General features: G+C 44.2%; 1 long non-coding RNA gene across 1 annotated transcript; it reads right to left on the reverse strand.

Annotated features, from left to right (window-relative positions):
• Nucleotides 1–19,405: 19,405 nt before the first annotated feature.
• On the reverse strand, nucleotides 19,406–21,970 carry LOC121830158 (uncharacterized). Its single transcript, XR_013052088.1, has 2 exons — nucleotides 21,871–21,970; nucleotides 19,406–19,633 (listed from the first exon to the last, which is right to left on the reverse strand). It is a non-coding gene; the product is annotated as an uncharacterized LOC121830158 (long non-coding RNA).
• Between the last annotated feature and the right edge of the window lie 695 nt (nucleotides 21,971–22,665).

Below are 22,665 nucleotides of genomic sequence, written 5' to 3' on the forward strand. Positions count from 1 at the left end.
GAAGTAGCTATGTGTATGTGGTCAGTCTAAATTTTGTAATGGCTGTATGGGTTTGAAACATACTAAAAGGCATTTAGTGGCTTTCTTCCTATCAGCACAACTATAATTTATACTATTTCACTTAAAATATGGTTGAAACATCTAAGTGAGTCCACAGCCTCCTTAAGATATTTCAGTGTTCTATAATACTATACTGAGGAAGATATTTCTTTTTCTTTGATTTTTTTGAGATAAGGTCTCTCTAACCCTGGCTGTCCTAGAACTCCCTGTGTAGACCAGGTTGGTCTCAAACTCAAAGATCCACCTACCTCTAACTCCTAAGTACCGGGATTAAAGGCATGCGCCACCAAGCCTGGCCTAAGATTTTTTTCTCTAATGTGAACAGTTTATACAAATTTGATCCCTTAGAGTTTAAATGTAAAACCTGATTTTGTTTTCCAAATGTTTGAACAGGCTGGCCTCAAAATGAGGATCCTTCTGCTTCAGCCTCCCATGATAACTTAAGTTCTAATCCTAGACAAATCACAGCTTTTTGCATAGTTAGTGCCTTTATCTTAAAATAGGCTTTTTTTGTTGCTCTGTTGTTGCATTTTTAAGACAAGATCTCACTTTGTAGTCCAGGCAGTCTTGGGACTCAGTACCTCCAGCTAGACTGAACCTATGACGATCCTCAGTCTGAAGTACTGTGATTAAAGGCTTGAGTCACTTCACCTAGCCCCACACCACACTTTTTTCTCTTGTTGTTTATTGTTGTTTTTTTGCCATGCTGGGGAGGGAAACCAGACCTTGCACGTGGTAAGCAAGTACTCTGCCGCTGATCTGTATCCCAAGGCTTTGTTTTACCTTTCCTTTGGAAACTGAATCTCAAATGGTCCAGGATGACCTTGAATTTTGGATGCTCTGGTTTCAGCTTCCCTAGTAGCTAGGACTGTAAGTTGGGCTCTGAGTTTCATCTGGAAGGCTTTTTCAAAATGACTGAGTAGTAGAAATATTCTTTGAGGCTTTACAATTTTTGTAAACATCTATATAACTGAAAGGTTTATATAAATAACTGATACTATTACCTTAAAAACTGGGTAGTTAACGTTTTTTCCCTAGGTAGTATTGAGTTTTTGAAAACAGATTTGTGCAGCCTGCTTACTGATTTCCATTCTCTTGTAGGCAAATTAACAAGCAGAATGAAGTTCCAATAGCTTCTAGCCTTTCTGCACTTCATATTACTAGGTTTTTAAGTGCAGTTAAGTTATGTCATGAAAGTCTGAAATTCTGCCATATTTAAAATAGTTGGATACTTGAAAGATTTAGCATGTGTTCCAAAGTGTTGCTGACAAACACGTCCATCCCTGTAAGGCTAAAGCTTCAGATGTGTCACCTGACAGTTGTGTGTAGGATTAAGTCTTCCCAAAAGATATTCCAGGAACAGATTAAGCCATGAAAGTAAGACCAACTAGAAATGCAGATGCAACCTTTCAGTGATGGACCACGAGCGCTACAAGCAAGCTAAAAAAGGGTAAAAGCCAGCAGTGTTACATTTGGGTTTAATTTGGGTTAGTGGGTTCCTGTGTGCTATTGGAGGTAAAATTAGACTGAAATCACTGGGCTTTCTACTTCATGGTTTTGGGTTGTTTTTGTTTTTGTTTTTGTTTGTTTGTTTGGTTTGGTTTATTTTGGGTGTGTGGGGGGGTTTTCCAGGCAGGGTTTCTCTGTGTAGCTTTGTGCCTTTCCTGGATCTCGCTCTGTAGACCAGGCTGCCCTCAAACTCACAAAGACACCCCCAACCCCCCACCCCCACCCCGTGCTGGGATTAAAGGCATGTGCCACCACTGCCCGGCCCTACTTCACGTTTAAATAATTTATTTATAACTCTCTGTGTCTCTTAACTATATTCAATCTAACTAAACTATGATCATTCTAATTAGTTAGCTTACTGGCTCAGCTAAATAAGTGTTCAAGAGCCTCTAACACCCTTCTAATTCTTTCCGTGTCTTGGGTACCAAATTATTTGGTGGGTCTTGTGTTAGGTACAGCAGAACTGCACTTGGAATAGTTTCCCAGTTCATCGGTTTAACACCTGAGCCACAAGAGTACTCTAAACAAGTGCTATGTGATGGCATGATAACATTGTACTCTGAAATATCCCTTTTTGCATAATCATTAGTTTGCAATTTTTTTTTTTTTTGAGCAGCATTGATGGATTTTTGACAAAAGTCAGTCCCACTTGAAGGTTTTGAGAGTCTTCGATTTTATGGTGCCGTGGAGCAAACAACCCAGAGTCACGTGCATGCTAGGCAAACGCTGTACTTCTGAGCTGTGTCCCTAGCCCCACATTGCAATCGTAGTTTGTTCCAGGGTTTAAGTCATACTTTCTAAGCTGGCATAGTTGATCTACATCTAAGAATAGCAATCATAAATTTAACCAGCATTGTTCTCAGTAATTTTAAGCTGATTGAACCTGGTATGTATAATGACTTATAAAAGTAGCTGGATTCATTCTAAATGCAAGTTTCTACCCATGGCTCCAGATACATACCTGCATTTTTCTAGAGCTGCAGTTTCTGTAGTCTTATCATGAACTCGTTAACTGTATACACATCCTGCCAGCTGAGTGGGAATGCGGGTTTTTATGAATCATCGTTACCCCATTTTGTGATAAATTGCTGCCATTTGTCAGCAGCAGCTTAGTCACAGGTCTGTCTGTTCAAGAAAGGCATCCAAGTTTAGTAACTGGGTTGTGGGCAAATTAAGATAATGTAAAGCAGAACAGTGTCTAGCTTATGGTATGCAATAAAAGTTTATCTATTAATAGTAGCAGTAAGAGCAATAGCAGGAACAGTGGTGTAATGAACAGAACTCCTAAAGATGTTCCAATCCTATTCCCGGAACTTGTCAGTATGCTACTTATTGTGGTAAAGGGGCTTTACATGGGTGATTAAGGATCTTAAGATGGGGTAATGTCTTGCTCTATTACTGTAACAATACCTAGGACATGGTCATACCTAAAGGAAAAATTCTGTGTAGCTCACGACCCAGGATGCTTCATCTGATAAAGGAAGGCATTGTGTATTGTCTCACAGCAGAAAAGCAGAAGAGCAAATGGACATGTGTAAAGAGAAAGCAGGGAGTGGGGGGAGGGGGAGGGGACAGGCTGCTTAGTCTGTCCATTCTTGATAACTAGTCCATTCTTATGAATGAAGCAGCCCACTCATAAGGGCCTGTCCCATGACCCAAACACCTTACTAGGCCTCACCTCTCTCTTAATCCTACCACTTTGAGGACTGAACTTCAATGTAAATTCTGGTATGGATAAACCACATTCAGATGATAACAGATTATCCATTTGAGCCTAGAGTCATCCAAAGAGTGCTTTTGAAGATGTTTTCTGTGATGAGTGTTCTATTTGCCTGCATTTGCACCACATGCATGCATAGTACCTACAGAAGTCAGAAGAGGACCAGATAGCTAGTACTGGAGTCAAAGATGGTTGTGAGCCACTGTGTGAGTGCTGGGAACTGAACACGGATCCTCTGCAAGACCATCGAGTTCTCTTAACTGCTAAGCCATCTCTCTAGCCCCACAACAAAAATGCTTCTAAAAAGGCAAGGGTCAGAGAGAAATTGAGAAGTTCCTATGCTACTGGCTTCAAAGATAGAGGTTGAAGTCATCAGCCGAGGAACAGAGGTGGCCTCTGGAAGCCAGAAGATAGAAGGAAACAGATTCCTAGGTAGAGCTTTGAAGGAAACAGCCATGTCAATGAATCCTGATTTTGAAGACTAGCCTCCAGAACCAAAAGATAACACATTACTAGTGGTTTTTTTTTTTTTTTTTTTTTTTTTGTCACTAAGATAGTTTGTAAGAGTAGCTAATGTAATAAAAATAATTGAGTAGCTATCAGCATACTGTTGAAATATAAACTGACAAAATGCACTTCAAATCTGAAATTTTTCCAATGCCTGTTGAGATTTTAAAGGCTGTGTGAAGTTCTAAGTAACAAGTGGCAGTTAGTTGGCTGTGAAATTTATACTTTGTAACTGTAGGCTGTTGCCATTCACACCATATATCACTTTCATTCAGTCTAGGAAACTGAACCAAAGAATTAGTTTGATTTGTTATTTAATATGAGGGAGTACTCTTTATATATATATTTGCCTCTAGCTCTTATTATAGTAATGTACCTAATTATAAGAAAGCATTCTTTAAAAAAAAAAAATCTGGTTTTTCTTCTCTATACATCCTATAGTAGGCCATATATAAGAAAAGTGGTGGCCTTAGGAAAACTCTGCCTCTAAAGCTGGTCTCATTTTGAAGACATGCCATAATGCTTATATTTTCTATTGGGTGGGCAGTGGAGGATCAAGAGACTACTGTGAACAGTCTTATGCCTCCACATGGGCACACCTTTCTGTTGAAGGACAATCCTATCCCTTGCTGATCTGGTTCAACAGACATTTCCCATCGGGAGGCAGAATGGGTAGATAACTGGATCCAGGAATTACTACAGTGTGTTAACCTGGGTGCCAAGTGAGTAGTAAAGATTTCTGACTTCCAAGTTCTCTGTCACAGAGTGACTCAAGGCCAAAGGAAGCCACCAGAAGACAGGATTCCCAACCCCACATTTCAAGAATTAAATAGTGTGGACAGTGCTGTGGTTTTTCAAATCTAACATAAACCAAGGCGGTTTCTCTAGGAACAACAGTGGCCAAACAGGATGAAAGGGAAGGAATAATACAGGAACCATGACCACATAAATAGTGAGGCTGAGGATCAGCCCCAGAGAAGCCTGTGTCAGCCTGTAGTTAATCGGGCTGTGTGGAAGCAAGACAGGCAGGTGGGTGTGGGGCATGGATTTTGTTCTGTCCTCTTGGTTACTTTTGAGAAGCTAACACCAAACTATGCACGAAAGCAACAAAGGATGCAAGATGTATCTTGATTTGTGGTTTCACAACGCTCACTTGGTTTCATGTTCCTTCACCTGTAGTGAGGTGGTAGTACATGGGGGCAATGGGGGAATAGTAGAGGCATCTCATGGTATATAGAAATGAGAGAGGGGGAAAGGAGACCAGGGACAAGGTCCTCCCAAAGACCCCCTCCCCAGCGACCTACTTCCTCCAGCTGTGTCCTACCTACTACAGTTTCCAGAACTGCCCAGAATAGTGTTACCAGATGAGGATCGAGCCTCTTACATGAGCCTTTGTGGGGGAGCACTTCATATCCAAACTGTAAGTCCTTTTCAGAGGTATCTAGTGAGCCAAAATGTTGAAAGAAATAGCTGATAGCCATGCCTATAGAATTCCTAGATAAAGAATTCTGTGTTGGCAGATTTTATATATATATGTATATATATTCTGCAGAATTATATATATATATATTCTGCAGAGTTCCCACAGGAACAGCCAGTAAGGAAGTAGTGATGACTATGGTGGTGGCCCTTCATGTTGATGATGATTGATGATGGTAATGATGGAAACATTTACTAGTTAATTAACTAGTAGTTAATGGAGACAGTGGTGGTCATGGTCAAGGTGGTACTGTTAAGTCATGGGGACTGATGCCTCTGATGGAGTGTTGCTGTTAGGTGTGACCTAACACACCTAACATACCTTAAAATAATATTCCACAACAAGGATACAGTGAGAAAATAACTGCCCTTGTAGGCATACCTTTCTGTTGTTGCCTTCATCCAGGGTTTCCACAGCTGCTGGCAAACAGTTTGCAGTAATTTAAAACAGTCTAAAGCTGCCCAGAGAGGTGCCATTTGTAAAAATTCATAAACATACACTGGCCTTCCTATATATGATAGAGGAGTTATTTCTTGCCATGTGATTTCTTCTGCAAGTCCTGCTTATGATATCCTCTGCCATGTCTCATTAGTACTAGAAGGCCCTTAACAAAGCTGGACACATCGGGGGCCAGCCAGTCTTGAAATTTCAGCCTCCAAAACTATTAGCTAAATAAACCTCTTTTCCTTATAGAAGTGCCCAGCTTCAAGGATTTCATCATAGCAACACACAGTACACCGAGACAACCAGCTTTTAGGTATGGGATACCAATGTGATGTCTGACTTCCCAGGTGAATGTGATTTAATAGATATAGAGATGAACTAAAGAAATGAAAAGGGCTTATACCACTGGGATTTTTCTATTCCCTGCCCAAGGTCCCTCATGTTCAAACCACATCACATTCTCATTTATTTAAAGGTGTGTGTTTACAACTAGATTGTAAGCTCCCAAGGGCATCTTTGTATTCTCAGTGCCTAAGTAGGTAGGTTTTTGAAACAGGGTCTTCCTCTGTAGCCCAAACTGGCCTCAAAACCATAATGTCCATTTCAGCATGTAGAGTTCTAGGATTACACATCCAGTTCTGTTTGCATTTTTAGAAACCAGGTGCTTCAAACACTCCACATAATGTAGCTAGAGTTTTCCTGCCTTGCCCACAGTCAGGTCAAATCTCTGTCACTGGCCAGTCCCACAGCCACTCAGACCCAATCAAGTAAACATAGAGACTTCTATTGCTTACAAAATGTATGGCCATGGAAGGCTTCTTGCTAACTGTTCTTATAGCTTAAATTAATCCATTTCCATAAATCTATACCTTGTCACGTGGCTCGTGGCTTACCGGAGTCTTCACATGCTGCTTGTCATGGTGGCAGCTGGCAGTGTCTCCCTCTGCCTTCCTGTTCCCTCCATTCTCCTCTCTGTTAGTCCCACCTATACTTCCTGCCTGGCCACTGGCCAATCAGTGTTTTATTTATTGACCAATCAGAGCAATTTTACAGACCATCCCACAGCAATATAATGTTCTTTGAGTGGCCACAACAAAGTGCGGGATATCTGAAAAACATTCTCTTTTATTTTATTTGTTATTTTTCTGAGTGTACCATGGTACACATGTGGTAGTCAGAGGAGGACCTTTGGAAATGAGCTCTCCCCTTCCACCATGAATCCCAGGGACTAAACTTGGACCCTCAGGCTTTCAAGGAAAGCATTGTTAACCAAAGGGCCACTTGCTGGCCCTTGAAACCCATTCTCAAAGAATAAAGTTAATTTAGGATTAATTAAGAATAAGACCAGACAGTCACATCCAACAGGGTGATAAATAAATATCTGCCAGGTGTCGCAGCCCCACCCCCGAATGGAATGGCATTCCCCTGGTTCAGCAGAATCAGCTGTCTCCCCGCACTGGGAGATGTACTTCAGGAAGTGACTCAGGGCACAGCACCAGGTTTTTAATTCTCTATTTACCTAGACAGCCAGAATGGCAATACTTTAATTGATTTGATGAAGATAAACTGCCAAACCAGGGAATTCTGGTAAATGCAATGTACTTAGTGTCAAACTATGCCATTTGTTTAGACCTATTAAACTTGAAAATACTGGTTTTTTGTTTTTGATTTTTTTTTTTAACTAGGCGCCTTTGAGTATGACCTGCAGTGACTCAGGGATGAATTCAGACCACATCTCAGCTGACGATTAGACAGAGCTCAGCAGGCATGACTTCTCTGAAGGCAAGAGTTGACCTTCATGGTATTTGGTTGAGCTGGGATCCATTTTTATGTCTCAACTGTTGTTACATTCTGGTCTCTATTTGCTAATTAAAATTCTTTTAAGCCAAGAATGATAACTGGAACCTTTAATTCCAGCACCAAGGAGGTTAAGGCAGGAGGATTGCCATGATTTCTGTACTGCAGAAAAAGACCTCGTCTCAAAACAACAACCAAATTTCTTTAATCCTCTTAAGTTTGCAGGCCCCTACATAGAAGCTTTGCTAGTCTCTCCTGTCTCCCGGTGTCTTTCCTGAGAACAATACATTTTCGACTGGGGCAGGGGAATGGAATGCATGGCTTGAAACAGTGACTAGAAGAACTGTTAAGTAAAATGTGAAAGTGAGAAACTGGTGTCATGTGACTACTTGGAAAAAGAGAGCTTGAATTCTAGTCCCTGATACTTGGTGAGCTTTAACCAAGCCACTTAACCACTCCAGGCTTCAGTTTCCTTATCTGAAAAATGAGTGACTCAGACCTCTAAGGTCTTTTCTATGATTCTACGACAATTTAAGAAAGAGTCCATCCATAGCTTAAATCATTAATACTAAGACCTTGGCCTTTGTCACAAAGAAAGTCATTTGATCCCAGGCTGAGAGACTCCAGAGAACTCCAGAAAAGAGAAGAAAGGTAAGATAGAAATTCAGAATTCGTCCCAGGACTTTGCATTGTAGAGCGCTCTTGTCAGTCAGTGATGCTACCAAGTGAGTTCTGGAGTCTCTTTTTCCCCTCCCTCTCTCTTCCTCTCTCCCCACTCCCACTACCTAGTGCCCACATCATGTGTCATCCAGTCCCTCTCCCCCAGAATATTAAAGGGTTTGTTGTCAAGGACCAGAAAAACAATGGCTTTCCCTGAAGCCTTGTCATGAGAACAGGGATTCTGATCCAGAAGTTAGCTCAGCCGTCTGTAGTGACCCACTTTTCAAGAGCTTCCTCCTCTGTGATCAGGTCCTGTCTACACAGATGCCAGGCCTGCCACCTGGAGGGTTCCTCCTGGGATTTCTCCCTGGGGTTCCTGCTGGAGGGGAAGGCTGAGGCTGGACTCCCGAGCTAGAGTTCGAAACCTTTCATGTGAACCCAGCTCCCCAGCGGCAGGCTAAAGACATCTGATCTCCAATGGAGCATGCAAAGCTGTGGTCCTGGCTCATGACGAGCAGTTTCTGTTCTGCACTCCGTGATCAGGTTTGTGCTCTCTGACTCAGCTTCACATGCAGCAGGCAGCTCTCAGGGTGTTCCTGTGGCCTTTCCTAATGAGCACTTCTGCTCCCAGCAGCCTCAGCCACGCTGCCAATTCCCCAAGCTCTGCCCCTGCATGGCTTCTCACACCCGCCTCAGAAGTAATGGAAATTTTGCCCCACAGCAAGCTAATTCCTCACATCTCACTAAGATACATATTTAATGCATCTTAAAAATAGAGACTGAAAGTCATTTCCATAGCTAGTTCAGGTTCTTGATGGCAAGTTTTCTTTTAAATAAGACTTTTACATATGCAGACATGCTTTATTTAACATGAGACAGATTTTATTCTCATAATGAGCAGATTATGAGTATTCTTGGCTGACCTTCCCTAGCACAACATCGTAGGAAACCAGAGTTAGCTCAAAATACAGGCATCTGAAAAAACACTCGATCTTCCTCCTATTCCTTAGCATTCTACTTTTACCAGTCTGTCGCCACAGTGTCCCAGCAGGTGAGTAGTTGTGAGAACTGGGGTGACATTTCTGCTGGAAGAAGCTTGTTTTTAGAACCCAAAGACACACTGCAAATGTCTCAAGGCCTCCCCACCCCCACCCCCACAACTCAGTCCTCTATCTGAACATTCTTGGTCAGGGTAGCAGTTCAAATCTGTGAATGGCTTAGAGATAAGTGCACCATCTTCCAAAGAGGAGAGCTATCCCAATAGAAACCAGGGTTCGGAAACATTCCTTCTATTTGATCTTCCCTATACTCAGCCCTGGCTGAGAGTTATTCATCTACTAGGTCAGCCCACAAGTGATTATACCACTGATTAGGGGTGTTTGCCAACAGATAACATTTACATTCACGATAGAGCCGTCAGGTAGAAACGCATGAGACAAACTGTGTGTGAAAGTTCCAAGTATGATTCCCAGTACCAAAATGCTCTTTCAAAACTTCTCTGAAGAGCCAAATACCTGCACAAGAATGCAAAACAGAAAAGAATATGTAGTTTTCTGGTGGAGGCAAAAGCTGTTACCAATTTCTTCTCTATTCGAGATAGGGGACATTTTTTCACTGTGCCCCAAACAAACAGGCAAACAACAACCTGATGTAGACAACTTGAAAGGAGTAAAGGGTTATATTGGATCACAGTTTCAGAGATTTCAGCTCCAGCTCAGCTGCTGGAGGACTGTCGTGAGGTGAAGGTATGAGAAACCAAACTCACTGGCCTCCTAGTGATCAGGAAGCAGAGAGAGATGTGGACTGAGGAAGAGAGGCCAGGACAAATTACACTTCTCTGAGGTTACGTCCCCAGCAGCCCACCTCTTCCAGTCAGGCCCCGCCTTCCACAGTTTCTACTGTTTCTCATAATCTAATTATGAATTCACCAATGGATTAATACAATGATTAGGTTAAAGCCTTCAAGATCCAGTCATGTCCCAAAGACCATCAGCTGACAACCAGGCTATTTAGGGTTGACACTTCATCTCTAGCCCATAAAATCCTTCCGAGGATCACCTTGATGAATATATATAATATTCAGAGATGATGGAATATTAAACACACAGTTTGCATTCCCTGCTTTTTTTTTTTTTTTTTTTTTTTTTTTTTTTTTTTTTTTTTTTTTTTTTACATTTGACAATTTATCTTGGAGTGCAGTGTTGGGGAATATTATTTTAAGATGTGTTACTTTTGTTTATGTTGCAGTTGTCTAACTCTGTGAAGCTGTGTTATTTTGCCTGTCTAAAACACCCGATGGTCTAATAAAGAGCTGAACGACCAATAGGCAGGAGAAAGGATAGGCGGGGCTGGCAGGCAGAGAGAATAAATAGAAGGAGAAATCTGGGAGGAGGGATCTAGGAACAAGAGAGAAGGAGGGGGACTCCAGGGGGCCAGCCACCCAGCTACCCAGCCACCCAGCTACCCAGCCACCCAGCTACCCAGCTACCCAGCCACCCAGCTACCCAGCAAGGGTAAGATTTACAGAAGTAAAAGAATGGGAAAAGCCCAGAGGCGAAAGCTAGACGGGATAAGTTAAGGAAAGCTAGCTAGAAACTAAGCCAACTAAGGCTGGGCATTCATAATTAAGAATAAGCCTCCATGTGTGGTTTATTTGGGAGCTGGGTGATGAGCCCCCCAAAAAGGAGTAAAGCCAAACCACCACAGTACAGTTTCACTCATCTTTTTTTATTTTTTATTTTATGTGCATTGGTGTTTTGCCTGCATGTGTGTCTGTGTGAGGGTGTCAGATCCCCTGGAACTGGAGTTACAGTTGTGAACTGCCATGTGGGTGCTGGGAATTGAACCTGGGTCCTCTGGAAGGGCAGCCAGTGCTCTTAACTGTTGAGCCATCTTTCCTGACCCAGCTTCACTCTTCTTAATGGCTATAAAGTGTTCTGTTGTATGAATGTTCTGTGATTTACTTTTTGTTTTTGTTTTGTTTTTTCCAGACAGAGTTTAGCCCTATCTTGGAACTTGCTTTGTAGACCAGGCTGGCCTCGAAGTCACAGATCCCCCTGCCTCTACCTTCCAAGTGCAGGGATTAAAGGTGTGCACCACCACCACCTGGTGATTTACTGACTTCTTTTTTTTGGGGGGGGGGTTTGAGACAGGGTTTCTCTGTGTAGCTTTGCACCTTTCCTGGAACTCACTTAGTAGTCCAGGCTGGCCTCGAACTCACAGAGATCCGCCTGGCTCTGCCTCCCAAGTGGTGGGATTAAAGGCGTGCGCCACCACCGCCCGGCTACTGACTTCTTAATGATGAACTTTCAGATTGTTGGTAGTGTTGTTACTGGAAACTGTGCTGTGATATCTTTTGTGAATATCCTCTTGAGCATGTTCCATTTTGACAGTCTAAGGTCCTAGCAGTGGGGTTGTTGAGTCAAAGGATTTTTACTCGAGCATTTTACGTTTGGGTACATACTATAATGTCACTTACCTTGGAGATTGAATCAGTATGTCAGCGTTCCTCCAAATACCTCCCCTTCACCACAGTAAAGGCATCAGAGGACAACGGCCTCCTTTTCTGTGTTCGTGGAGTAGCTTTTAAAATAGAGATCTATAAGCTGGGCACGCCAGCACACTCCTTTTTAATTCTAGCACTCAAGTCGCAGAGGCAGGCAGATCTCTGTGAGTTTGAGGCTAGCTTGGTCTACATGGGCCAGCCAGAGCTATAAGTAAGTCCCTGTCTCAAAAATAAATAAAATAAAGATGCATAAGAGAATGTGAGAGCACATAATATTATCATCAGGCTCACTCAAAGGCCATCCCTCCTTCCTTTTGGGGTTGCCGCCGGGCATCCAACCCAGGGTCTCCCCTATGCTAACTAAGCATGTGCCCTGCCTCTGAGCTCCAACCCAGCCGTCCTCTGAGCTACTTTAGCATCACCTGCTATCAGAAGTTCCTTTGTTTCTTTGTTCATTTGCTTTTCCTACCTGCCCACCAAGCAGAAGGGAACCCTGGGAGATCATAAAGGCTATCTATGTTTTCCCACCCAGTACCTGGCAGTAATTGGCAGTCAATAAATGTGGCTTGGTGGAAACAGTGGGTCCAGGGTACTTTTGGTACATTTGGTACCCAAGGACATGCTCTGGGATTCCCCCCCCCACCTCAGAGAACAGTTCTCTGAGACATGTTCAAAGCTCAGGGCCCAGAGGAGTTTCTGACACATTCTGCTAACAGTCTGCAGGCTTTGTTTGGAGAGAAAAGATTTACATCAACTTTAAGGAAAACAGACAGGGCTGGAAGAAACTACCCAGTCCCTTGATTGCGGCCTAAAAAGTAAGTTACATTGTCCTTAGCTGTGAGCAAACCATGGGTCAGGGAGAAACGGCCGTCTGTAAAATGGTTTAAAGAACATTTTTTTAATGAGCTCTGAAGCAGAGGCTTTGGACTTTGCTTCCTGCGTGCCGTGTGGAGGAAGCGCTGGCGGTTAGAATCTGCAGTGACTCGCTGAGCACAGGTAGTAACAGATGAGTGTTTGTTGAAGGGGCGTTCCTGAACCCGAAGGGTTATTCAGCTGGGTTCTGGGTGCGGCCGGCCGGCAGGTTTGAAATGCTAGGCCTAATTAATTGAATTCAGCCATGAGGGAAACCAGTAATGACTTGGTATTAACATTTTGTACCACCCATTTGCTGGCCTGGTACCAGGAAGACAATGTCATTTGAGCTTTTGAGGCGTTATATATCCTGAAAGATACAGGGGACAGCGACTAAATTTTCCCACTGGAAAATATGTCAGTCTTAATTAATAATATACAAGGGAAGTTCCCCTTTATTGCCAGAGAACTTGTGTTTCTCAGAAGTCTGCTGTTCATTTCTTATGTGGAAGTTACATGTAGACTTTTATGCATGAGTGCCATGCCTCCAATGCACTGTATCCCCATCGGGGTCACCTTCCTTGGTTCTTTAATAGCGATAATAGTGTTTTCTCAAGCTTATGTAACATGCTATGAAAGAGCAGCTTTGGAGTCTGAATAGCAACCACACCAGCTAGGTGGCTGTTCCTAAGCACCCTTACTGAGAAATTCTCCAGGCACTCTTGGGTGGGGCCGTCTAGGTTTGAAAATCAAGGAGAGAACAGCCTGCAAAGGGCTACCTGCATAAGATAACCTCATCTTCAGCTCTGCTCCTTCCTGGCTGGGCATACACTCGGGAGCATGGAGGATCATGGGAACTTCTTAGTGGCCCTTTCTCAGCTTTAACCTCAGCAGCCCAGGGGCTGTGTGAACTTCTGAGAGAAGGATGTTGTTGTGTACGACAGACCTGAGGTACCTGGCTCCAAAGGATTTCTCTGGGTCTGTCAATGATTCCTCTTAGGCCCAGGCTCTCTGTTTAGAAACTTGTCAAAATTAACAGTGAGGAAGGGATCGGGCCCTCTCCAGAAGAGTGATGCAAAGTTCTATATCCTCCAGACCCGCAGGGTTCCAGATACTTCTCTCTTTTATAACACAGTTTTCAGACCTTTTATAAAATATAGTTCAGAGGAACATGGACTAGTTACTTGTGATTATAAAACGTACCAGATTTTGAAAAGAGGCCATGCTGGAATTCTATCCCACTTGAGATTTCCCAGCACATGTCCTTCTAGATTTTCAAACACATGCCTGGGTGTGTCCCCTGTCTACCATCGCACTCTTGAGAAGCTGAGGCAGGAGGATTGCTGTGAGTTTCAGGCCAGCCCTGGCCTATGGGGCAAAACTCTCATCCCCCACACAAAACAAAATAAATGTGCTTCTTAAAAGATTTAGAAATCCGTCTATTTGCCTTCAGTTTTCTGCTTGGGAAATAAGAAGCTTCCCCCTAACTGACTTCATTAGTGTAGGGGGAAAGACAGAGGGCACACAGCCTGCCCAGTGCGATGCAGAGCGCTGTTAGGAGTTCCAGAGGATCCACCAAGACAGTCTCCATGCCCTCTAAGAGAGGGGTCCCTTCCAAAGGCTCCTTTTGCCAAGCCTGACTTAGAGGCTCACCACTGCCGGTCCCTCAGACGAAGGGCTCCGGGAATCTGAGCTTCGGCCCAGCTTGTGCCGTAGGTGTACAGATGAGGACATTGCTTCCTCTGTAACTGTTCTGCCTGGGTCCCGTGGGCAGCTGGCTGTCGCTGTCTGCTAACCCCGAGGTGAGACTGCACTGTGAGGTAGTCAAGAGATCCGAGGCTTATTCTACCCGAGGGAGCAGGAACTAAGTAAGTGTCTGGCCTCCATGTGTTGGTGAGGCCTTGTGTGTAGAACGTAGAGACCATTCTAGATGCCATGTCGTCTGTGTTGCCTTTGGAGAAACGCAATCACAAGCCTATTTGTTTTTAAATTTCACTTGTACTCATTGATTTGAACAGTTTCCCTGTGTCACTTGGGCTAACTTCAAACTTGCAGTCTTCCTGCCTCATCCTCCCAAGTGCAGGAATTAAAGGGGTATGCCACCACACCCAGGCACAAAAGTCTTCTTCAATGCCCTTGCTCACTGAGGTGTGTAGGAGCTGAAGACTCACAAAGGTGTCAGCCAGGCAAGGCTCAGCTGTGAGTTCCAGTGATGAAGAGAATTCCACTAAGATGTATTTGCCATTCATCTAGTATGTATTGAGTCCCAGGCACAGGTGTAGGGCTAGGCTACAGCAGCCAGGAAACATCTTACTCCTTGCCCTCATGAAACTTCCATCTCTTCTCTAGTAGTTCCAATGCAGAACCAAAGCCCTTGGCCAGCGCTACATCCTGTAAATGTGCACCAATGTAGCGTGCAAGATAGCCTACTGGGTGTGCTATCCAGAGGACAATAACCTGCTAACCTTGGATGCAGGGGAACCTGAGGCTAGCTCCACAAGTATTTTTGGACTCTATAACAAACACACTTGCTGTGTGGCCCTGGACCACCACCTGCCCCTCTGTCTCTATTTCATCTTTGACAAAGCAGGAATTTGACATCATATGCCTGTCTCCAAGGGATGTGTGTGAACCAGTGTTTGGAAAGTCTGTTTCAGTTGAAAGGGCTGATCAATGCCCTGAGATGTGTAGCCTGCTAACTTCACACTGGCCTTTCAGGAGAGCATGTGTAAACACAGGACCATGTAATTAACCTGATGCCGGGTCAATACTGGCTTTACAAAGGCACAGGCGAAGAGGAGCCAGAGAAACATGCCAGGGTTTTGGGAGAAGAGCCCTTTTCTCCAGTTCCTTATTTAATCTTTTCAAGGGAGGAATCACCCAGTAAATGTAGACAGTGTCCAGGACTGGTGGGTTTCATTCAAACACAAAAAACACAATGTTACCCGTGGTAGCCATTTATTTTCTGAGGCGTCATAAGCAGCCAGCGACTATGGGCCTTTTTCCATAGGTGGAAAGTCTTCAGGCGGAAGTCAAACGACCCCCATAAAATTATTTGGTATGGTGCCATTCGGTGCTTTGTTTATATCGGTGTCTGCCAACAATTGAGGGAAAGGCAGAATTTAATTAATCAGTTCTTGTCTCTCATTTGTCTGATGTTTGTCTTCATTTGAGAAAATACTAGATATTTTGATACGATGATTTATTTATTTATTTTTAGTTTTTGTTTGTTTTTTCCAAGACAGGCTTTCTCTGTGTAGTTTTGGTACCTGTCTTGGAACTCACTCTGTAGACCAGGCTAGCCTTGAACTCACAGATAACCGCCTGGCTCTGCCTCCCGAGTGCTGGGATTAAAGGCATGCGCCACCACCGCCCAGCTGATACAATGATTTATAACAAGTAAAGCAACTTCAAACCATAAAAAGGGAAAGCCATGGTCTCACTATATTAATAAAAACACAGAAGAAAACTCAACATAAGGTCAGATCAGAGTCTTGAAAGCTGTTGGAGCAAAGTGTGTCAAAAAAAAAAAAGGTTCAGGGCTTCTTGCTGCATAACTTCTTCATAATCAGACAGAAAACTAATTTTTATTTTTTTAAATAGGAATAAAATTAAATTTATTTTTACATGTGGGCATGCTGGTGTGTGTGTGTGTGTGTGTGTGTGTGTGTGTGTGTGTGTGTGTGTGTGTGTGTACCATATGCAGGGGCCTGGGGAGGCCAGAAGACGGTGTTAGATCCTGAAACTGGGGTGACAGTCTCACAGTTGTGAGCCATAGAGTGAGCATTGGGGTCTGAACTTGGGTCCTGTACAGGAGCAACAAGTGCTCCTGACTGCTCAGCCATCTTTCCCAGCTTTAACAAACAACAGAACAGTTTCTAGCATGTCCTGTCTCAGAAGGAGTGAAAACATGTGTCCTAAGAAAGACGAAACATCCAGCCAGGGATGCAGCTCAGGTGGTAACGTGCTTCTCTAGACGCACGAGAGCCCTGTGTTCACATCTACCACTGCATGACCAGGGTCAGTGGCTCACACTGTAATCCCAGACAGGCCATCTGCCTGGGCCTTAGAAACCCCGTCTCAAAAACACACAAACAAATAAACCCCGACAGGCATCCTAGCTAAAGAGGAAATGTTTTCGGTTTCGCTGATAATAATTAGGAGCTGGTCTGCTTGCTAATTTGTGACTAGTGGCCCAACTCTCCAGCCTTCCTGCCTCCCCTCCTGTTACCCTTCCTGCCTCTCAGGAACAAGTTGGAGCTGTTTATTGAAAACAGGCAGCTTTTGACTTCTCTTGAGGTGTCCCGAGTGTCCAGTGTCTAAGATGTCACATGCCTAGAGTGATGGAAAAGTAACAACCTATTGTTATAGCAAGGCCTTGGGAAATAAGTCTTACCACTCTGTAGACCCAGGACACTGTTCCAGGGATTCTGGACTTCTGGGAGGTGTCAGTGGGCAGGAAAGAGATCCAGCAGGAATGTAAGGGACAGGCAGGTGACAGGCAGTGCTCTAGGGTAGTTCTGCAGTAAGTACCCTAACTCTGTGGGAGAAAGAGCCCCTTCTAGAAGGCCTGGGAGGAGAGAGCAGTGGGACTCCATGTGCACAGCATCCTCTGACCGGGTGCTTGACTGCATGTGGAATTTTCTCAGAGGCTTCCTGGGAAATTCCAAGAGTGGGAAGTGTAGGAACTGCAAAACCACATGCTTCTGCCCTTGGCTCCAGTCGGTGTCTGTTCTCTGTCCATCCCAGGCCACATGTGACTCTGATGGGTCCCTTGGAAACCACAGCCTCTTCCCAGCAGCACATGCCTCCAGGGTAGATGCTGTCTTACCTCGCATCTACCCTGATTTCTGCAGAGCCCATTTAGTGTTATTTGATTGTATATGTATTTAGTGCTGACCACTTGGGATTGGATAAAGCAATCCTCCCTCTCCCAGCAGCCATTGGTTACCTACAGTTCTTTATCTAGGGGAGACCTTGTGAGATTTCCCCATCCACTTGGGCATGTCAACTGGTGGCGCCATTATGTAGGTCTTAGTTAGGATTTCATGGGTGCGGCTCCCTTGTTGTAGATAGAAAGCCCTATCTTGGAGCAGACACCTGGTCCTCTGGCTCTCACACTCTTTCTGCACCCTCTTCGGAAACCCCAGGAGGTTCCCTGAACCTGAGATGTAGGGTTGTGCTGTGAATGTGTGAAGTGAGACTGGGCACCCCTGGTGAGTTGTCCTTGTCATTTTGACCAGTGGTGGCTCTCTGCCACAGTCTTTGTGTGCTGCAAAAAGAAGCTTCCTTGATGAGGGATGAGAGCCGCACTTATCTGTGGGTGGATAAAGGTTTAAAATACAGTTAGGGCAGATGTGGTAGTCCACACGTTTAATTCCAGCACTTGGGAGGCAAAGGCAGCTGGAGATCTAGGAGTTCAGAGCCATCCAGGGCTACACAGTGAGATCATGTCACAAAAAAAACTTAAATAAATAAAAAGGGAGAAAGGAAGGAAGGAAGGGAGAGAGAGAGAGAGAGAGAGAGAGAGAGAGAGAGAGAGAGAGAGAGAGAGAGAGAATACAGTTAGGAATTACATTGTTAGGATACGTGGCAACAGTAGGTCCTTATCCTGATTTCTGCTCTGGAACTCTGAATTACACTGATGCTTGGTTTTATTTATTTTTCGTCCTGTCTCCAAAATGTACAACAATAACAACAAAAACAAACAACCCCTAGAACAAACAAAAGCAAAACAAAAAACCTAAGCAACAACAACCAAGTGATCATTAACTACGGGCTTGGAAGCTATTCGCGATATGCTGGGACTAGGGCCATTTGTTATTAGGAGGATCTGTTTTCAATTCAGAGTCATCTTATGAATAAATAAATCCGAGGAGCCGTGAGCTTTTGCTGGGCTGTTTTGTACCTCAGTGAGAGTGAAGTTTTAACAACAAAGAGCTTTAGCTGGCAAAACTCTGCCAACCAGTTAAGGTGTCCAGGTCCTGCCCGGAGGAAAGGAGGATGTGAAGTGCCTCCTTGCTCTCCTGGGGCAGCCAGTTCACTCAGGGTTGCTGCAGGATTTCAGCCATGCACTGGGAGGGATCCCCTACACAGTGGTTTCCACAAGCCAGATGTGGTGGCCAAGGGGCAGGTGGGTCTCAGTCTGCTCCTCATACTGTGCTCCTGCTCACACCAGCAAAGCCCCTCTGTTCTCTTTGAAAACACATCTGTTGTCTTGGAGAGGGCTATTAGTAGTGATGTACACTTTTAATCCCAGCACTTGGGATGCAGAAGCAGGTGGATCTCTATGAGTTTAAGGCCAGCCTGGTCTACTTAGTGTACTTAGTGATTTCTAGGACAGCCAGAGCTATATAGTGAAAACCTCTCTCTCTCTCTCTCTCTCTCTCTCTCTCTCTCTCTCTCTCTCTCTCTCTCTCTCTCTCTCTCTCTCTCTCTCACACACACACACACACACACACACACACACACACACACCCCTATTGGACTTGGAGTTGACCTCAGTGTCCCTGACATGTTATCATAGCTGTTCTGAGCTGAGTGTTCCAGGCAGTGATTACATTTGTGGACATATCACACAGACCTAAGGGACGGAAAGATGACAAGAAATCTGAACAGGGTAAAAGTCACCACTGTTTACAGTTTCCTGAGAAGCCTTTTTCCCTTTCTGGTAAAAGATGGCATCATCTCCCAGGAGGTTTAAAAATGATAAAACATAGGTCAGCACAGGAATCATTACATTTCCCACCACTTAAATAATTTGAGCAAAATTCCACAAAGGCAAGGCAGTTTGTGTGTGTGTGTGTGTGTGTGTGTGTGTGTGTGTGTGTCTAGTCTACTATTTTCTATACGTTTATGTATATTTGAAAACTTTTACATAAATTTTAATTAAATCTCTGAATATCCATTTGAAATGATATTGCTAGTTCTTCTATTCAATTCAGCTGGTGTTAAGAATTACCATATTTGATAAGTAACCTGAACTGGCTGTCCCTTGTGACCAGATTGGTGCCTCGCCCAATTGTCATCAGAGAGGTGTCTGATGGAGGCAGATGCAGGTGGAGACCCACAGCCAAACATTAGGTGCAGTTCGGGAAACCTGCAGAGGAGAAGGAGAAAAGAGTGTAGACACCAGAGGGGTCAAGGACACCCAGGGAAGGCTCACACAATCAACAACATGGGCTCAGGGCTCACAGAGACTCAACCAACAATCAAGGAGCCTGCATGGGACTGATGTAGGCACTCTACATATATGTTACAGTTGTGTAGCTTGGTCTTCTTGTGGGACTCCTAACAGTGGGAACATGGGCTGTCTCCAACTCTTTTACAGGCTTTTGGGGCCCCACTCCTCACACTGGGTCACCTTGTCCAGCCTTAACACATGGGAAAGTGCTTAGTCTTACTGCAGCTTGATATGCCATGCTTTGTTGATCTCATGGGAGACCTGCCCTTTCCTGGATGGAGATGGAAGAGGAGGGAATTTAGGGGTTGGGAAGGGAGGAAGGATGAGGGGAGGCTGTGCCTGGGATGTAAAATAAATAAAATTAAAAAGAGAATTATCATCTTTATTCAGCTTACTATTAAGAATAGTCATTAAGCCAGATGTAGTTGTTCTATGTAGACAATCACACTGAGAGTTTGAGTCTAGCCTGGCTGTATAGTGAGTACCAGGCTAGCTGGGTCTACAGAGCAAGGTTCTGACTCAAAAATTAAATAAAACAAAATGAAATTTAAAAACCCCTAAAGAGCAACCAAAATAATGATCATTAGCTAAGGGCTTAGAAGTTAACTCTCTGTGCCAGACTTTTAGATGCATGATTTCTAAGACTCACCACCCAGCAAAAGCAGGATAATGAATCCAATTACAGATGAGAGGCCAAATGATTAGCTTCTTGTCTACCAGCAGTGGAGAATGGAGCCTGGAGTTCTTCCTTTAGGAAGCACAACTTCAAACAACCCCACGCTGCATTCAGTGGAGAAGGATGAATAATAACATAGATCAGTGACTGCCCAGCGAGAGTGTGGGACATGGGCTTCTGCGTCCTTCTGCTGAAGAGCAAGCAGGTAAACATGGGGGAAGCCAGCTTCCATCCTCAGGAGGTTCTCCAGGCCTTGTTCATTTACTAGTTCTTATATGATCCTCCCAGGAACAACAGTTGCTTATTACATGTTGTCGTTATAAATGTTGACTTCTGGGTGGCATAAAATATTACATATCATAAACACCACACTTTTGCTTTTGAATTCATCATTGCATAGTTTTTCTCCTGTTGTCCTAAGAGTATGTAACATCTGCCTCCTGGGAGTCACTAATGGTGGCAAAGTTTGTTGAAAAGGATGGAGATTCAGCATCCTCTTTCAATTTCCATGTACACTCTAAGGTCCGAAATAGTTGTCTCTCTAAAAGATAATGCCATGCCCTCCATTTCTACAGAAGATTGGAATCCATAGCCAATTCTAGTTTTCACAGGCCAATTGTGAGATATGGAATTCTTTCTCTCTCAACCCTGTGCTTGCTGAATGGAAGCCAGGGTCATTCCCAGGCTGGAAAGAATGAAGGACTCCTAAGTCTTGCCAAGGGTCAAAACATTTTACATTGTGGGTCTGGGTTCCAAAAAAACCATGAAATTCCAGAAAGAACAATGGATGCCTTAGAGTTTCTTATGGTCAAAACTGAAACATTTCACATTATGGTCTGAATTCCAGACAACCATGGCATTCCAGAGCTCTTTGGAGATACTGACATCCAAAGCAGTACAAATTATCCCAGCATCATTTCAGGCCTTGAGGGGCATGTGCTGGGCTGTGAAAATTTTACCTGAGTGAACCTGTACCCCATCAGAACTCCCCGGTCCCACCCCATGCCATACGTACACACCACATGCATCACCTCCAAAGCGCCCGACAGTCCTTGAGAGACATTTATCTTTCACAGCACCATATCACCCCCATGGAGAGGGAGTGGGGTCTAGAAAGGCCTATTAAAGCATCATTGTGAGAGAAAACCCGGCAAGGCTTTCCATTTGTTTGCTCGTCGAGGCTAAGAAAACATTCAAACTGGGGCAGAGAGAGAGAGCAAATGAGCTCCAGACTGACCTCAGGTCCAAAGATGACACTTTTTTTTTTTCAAAGAAAGACTTCTTTGAATGTGTCTCCATAGTCTGGAGACCGGGATGAGGGTAGCTGTGGCATGTGGGCACCCCAAAGTAGGCATAGGCCTGTGTCTCTTCATCCAGGCTGCCTAGTTGGCCAGGAAAAGCACTGTAGGAATCAGCCCACCATGGCGATGACTGGGTTCCATTCTCGGCAATCACTCTAAGGAGAGACTGCCCTTACCTTCTGTCACAGACCTCTTCCCCTCCACGGGTCCCACAGGACTCTGAAAACACCCAATAGAGATGGCTGTTCCCATAGAAACTCCTCAGAACCCCTTATATGACCTTTGTGTCCCAGAATGCAGAATGTTGCTGGGAGACACCCCCAAAGCCACCTGATTGGTCATCCGATAAGGTTGCTATGGGATGCCTTTCTATATGCTGTGAATATGTGTTGCTCTGCTTGGTTGATAAATAAAGCTGCATTGGCCTATGGCAGTGCAGGATGGAGCCAGGCAGGAAAACCAAGGGAGATAGGAAAGGAGAAAGGAGAGAGACGCCAGCACCACCAGGAGAAGCAAGATGTGAAAATACTGGTAAGCCACGGCCACATGGCAACTTACAGATTAATAGAAATGGGTCAAGTCGTAAAAGCTAGCTAGCAAGAAGCCTGCCATAGGCCATGCAATTGGTAATTAATATTATGCGTCTGAATGATTATTTTATAAGTGGCTGTGGGACTTTGGGGCTGATCGAAACCGGAGAAACCTTCTGGTTACATAAGGTCATTTTATTTATTATTTATGTACTCACTTATTTTTGAGACAGAGTCTCTCTATGTAGCCTTGGCTGCCCTGGAACTTGCTATGTAGTCCAAGCTGGCTTCAAACCTACAGAGAGCTACCTGCCTCTGCCTCCCGAGTGCTGGGATTAGAACTGCACCTCCATGCCCAGCCTAAGGCAGACGTTGTAAGTGAATTTGCACTTAACTCCTTTAAGTGCTAAAAAAGTCCCTTGTGAACTGCTTTGGGTGAAT

The sequence above is a fragment of the Peromyscus maniculatus genome, chromosome 6, assembly GCF_049852395.1.
Source record: "Peromyscus maniculatus bairdii isolate BWxNUB_F1_BW_parent chromosome 6, HU_Pman_BW_mat_3.1, whole genome shotgun sequence".
NCBI lineage: Eukaryota > Metazoa > Chordata > Mammalia > Rodentia > Cricetidae > Peromyscus > Peromyscus maniculatus.